General features: G+C 33.1%; 1 long non-coding RNA gene across 1 annotated transcript; it reads right to left on the bottom strand.

The window, feature by feature from the left end:
• LOC109347012 lies at window positions 658-2,734 on the bottom strand. The gene is made up of 2 exons (XR_002107560.1): window positions 2,343-2,734; window positions 658-1,158 (listed from the first exon to the last, which is right to left on the bottom strand). It is a non-coding gene; the product is annotated as an uncharacterized LOC109347012 (long non-coding RNA).

The following is a 3,776-nucleotide window of genomic DNA, read 5'->3' as shown; positions in this document are numbered from 1 at the left end:
TTCACCCCTCTCATCATTGCATGGAATCCCACCACTAATTTCTTTTGTTTTCTATTTTTTCTATTATTTTTTTTCTGTTTTTTCTTTTATTTTTTAGACAACTCATTGCACAAGGCTCTGACGAGTAAATAGATATATGTTGCCTTATCATGCAAGCAGATGAGGAGATTGATAATAGGAAAATTGAGGAAGATGCCAAAGGTAGAGGTTGATATCAATATTTGTTTTTGAAATTACAGGATATGAAATATCAATTTTTGGATGTGAACACCCATTTTTGTCCGGCCTATATTTGAATCATGAGTTCAGTTATCTTTATAATATGTCTTTACAAGCTATTAATACAAGTCACTAGTTTTATTTTTAACAGTTAGGATACTCGGCTATGTTTTTTGCTGTGAAAATGTTGAGGCTATTGATCATTTTATAGTATGCATGAAACAATCAAATACAAACTCTACAAAAGCAGCTTTGAACATCCACAATTAAAAATTACACAAGGAACCCTTATCTCTTATCATCATCCTAAAGCACGTAAAAGCACAAGAAACAATAAAGAAAACCAATTATGAGCCTGCCAAAAATTACAATTTCTCATTTTTTCTCTTTGAAACATAAAGTTAAACTATGGATAATACAAAAGCTAAAATTCAAGAATTAGCTTGTGAAACATGCTATGATGTCTTCATGAGGTTAAGTATTAACTTCAGCTACTTTACAACAGTGCTATAAGTTTTAAAAATTAACCCAACATACAATCAACAAGCTCATTATTGCTAATCTCACGAAGGAAAAATGGTTTCTCTTAAATCTCACTACAGCAACAACTTTATGCTATTTGATGATTGTGCTTAAAACACTGCCCTTTTCATACGCACAACTAGATCCTTCATTTTATAATGGTACATGTTCAAATGTGCATTCATTTACAATCAAGTGGCCACATGTATGGTGGATTCAACTTCCAGGGGGATCTCCAGGGGCTCCTAATATGTCTTCTCAGTCCCAAAATGGATGTAATAGGCAATGAGAACTTTCAGCCATAAGTGCCAACAGGTCAGCCTTCATAGAGCACAAATTTTCCCCATCATGGAGGATCTCCTTCTCACACAACCTTCCCCGCGGCTTCTCACTCTCCAGTTAATCAAAGCATACTCGCTGGAAATCCAAATTCAGATATTTGATAGATTAGTGTGAAAAGAAACAGTCTTGTAATAAACCAATTCGAATAGTAAACCAGATCCAAAGATATTCAAGCCAGATTCAGAGAAGAAAACAAACCAGATGCAAACAGTAAACCAGATTCAGAGGGGAATAAATTGGCATTGTTAGAATAAACCACACCAGCACTAAATGATCCAGCCGAGAGTCATCAAGCAAGAATTGAAAAGATGGTTTTAGTAACAGATGCAGATCAAAAGTCATGGTCTGATAATATGCTCATTTTTTTCAGTTACACAAACACTGAGTCATAATCAGCAATAATGAGCAGTTTCAGAGGGAATAATCAGAAAGTAAAAGGGTTGTGTACGTTTCTGGTTATTATTTGGGAAAACCAAAAGATCTTTCACAAGCATTATAAAGGGGGCACTCAGTCAAAAGAAAAGGGGAGGACAATCGAAAACAGAGCAAAAAACTGGTCATATAGCAGCATAAGTACAAAGAAAAAACACATACAAGAGGGGACAAATCAGAGAGATTTCAGTGAAAAAACAGAGAGCATACACAAATGAGTTTCAAAAAACAAGAAAAATAGATTACGCATACATAGTAAGAGGGCATCAAGAGTTCGCGTATCTTACACAACATACAGAGAACAAAGATAGAGAAAAGAGAACATCTTGGAACGAAGATTCAACACGCAGAAGGATAAGGGAACAAAGCATAATCAGGTAAGTCACCCATCCTATTTATTCAAGTGCTAGTAAACATAAATGAACCTTACTCATTGCGAATCACATATCCTTATGCTCATATCACTAACATAAGTCGAGGGTTTACTCCCTAATGATTTTTTTATTTATTCAAATAACATAATGAGCATAGTTATGATAGTTCTAATATGAAGAAAATCATGATTTTTTACTAGTGCAATACTAACACAGCAGCCATAACAAGTCTATCTGGACACATCTAATTAAAAATCATATAAATAAAACGCATATTTTTCATTCATTTGGCTTCAACAGAGACGTGCATATCAATATGAAGTATACGATGCAGCGATATAATATTAAGACATAGGGTTCATTTCTGGATAATCTTTAGCCTAAATCGGTTATGTATGACAAACCATTTTCGTACTGTAAAAAATCAAATAGCAAAAGGGGTAATTTTCTTACCGAAACCCCTCGCTTATGTCGATTCGGAACCACCGTGAATCGCCGTGCGAGCAAGAATCCGAATCCGAGCTACCGTTAAGGTTGAGGTCTTCATCGATGAGTACCATCACCAAACACCACAATAACCCGTCTGAACCACCGTGGCTCCAATTTCACCAATCGAACCACCATAAGCCACTTGAGAGAAGAACTGAATCACTGCAACCCGGTGAGGAAGAAGTTGGAGATTCGGTTCCCTTTGCCTCCTTGTCACGATAAAAATGGAGAAGAAAAAGAGACCACCGCACCTCACCAATATTGCCGCCGGTGAAGAAGAATGGAGGAGGAGATGATTTTAGGGATTAACCCTCTTTTCAATTCCCTTTCTTTTGTTTCTTTTACTGAATGGAGGGGTGACGTGAAACCCCTCCAAGTTAAATTCCTCACCCTTTTTTATTTATTATTTCATTTATTCTTTTTGTTTTATTTATTCAATTACTTTTTGTCTTTATTTTATTTATTTCCTTATTTTATTATTTCAATTGATTATTTATCTTGGCAAGTTGAATTGAAGGAAAAGTTAATCATGTATAGGATTAAAGATCTTATATCTCATCCTAAATTACATTAACATTTGTTCAATAAAAATAATAAAAAATTTGTTTATTAATAAACGCTATGGGATTTTTATAGTAAGATTACGGTTCGAGTTGTCTCTAACTTTTCTGAGAATGAGAAGAAGGTCTACAACCAACACCGTCCCTAAACTATTAGTTCTATATGTATAATTAATAAACTATTTTATCACCTAAATTCTGTGTGTACGAATAATTAGAAACTATATTATCAAATTAATCATAGAATTTTTATAGTAAGGTTATGGTTCGAGTTATCTCTAACTTCTCTGAGAATGAGAAGAAGGTCTACGACCAACACTATCTCTAAACTATTAATTCCATATACATATATATAATCAATAAACTATTTTATTACCAAAATCCTATATCTATAAATAATTAGAAACTATTATACTAAATAAATTTTAAGGATTTTTTAGTAAGGTTACGGTTCGAGTTGTCTCTAACTTCTCCGAAAACGAGAAGAAGGTCTACAACCAATGCTGTCTCTAAGCTATTAATTCCTGATATGTTTATAAGTAATAAACTATTTTATTACCAAAATCCTATATCTATAAATAATTAGAAACTATTATACTAAATAAATTTTAAGGATTTTAATAATTAGAAACTATTATATTAAATAATTTTTAAGGATTTTTTAGTAAGGTTACGGTTCGAGTTGTTTCTAACTTCTCCGAAAACGAGAAGAAGGTCTACAACCAATGCTGTCTCTAAGCTATTAATCCTGTATATAGAAAATAATTCCCCAGCCTATTTTGCTACCTAATTCTAAAAATAACCCAATATTATTTTACCGAATAAATTGGGATTTTTA

This window comes from Lupinus angustifolius, chromosome LG01, assembly GCF_001865875.1.
Source record: "Lupinus angustifolius cultivar Tanjil chromosome LG01, LupAngTanjil_v1.0, whole genome shotgun sequence".
NCBI classification, from domain to species: Eukaryota; Viridiplantae; Streptophyta; class Magnoliopsida; order Fabales; family Fabaceae; genus Lupinus; species Lupinus angustifolius.
The sequence above is the reverse complement of the archived record's forward strand: the minus strand, read 5'-3'. Positions and strand labels throughout refer to the sequence as shown.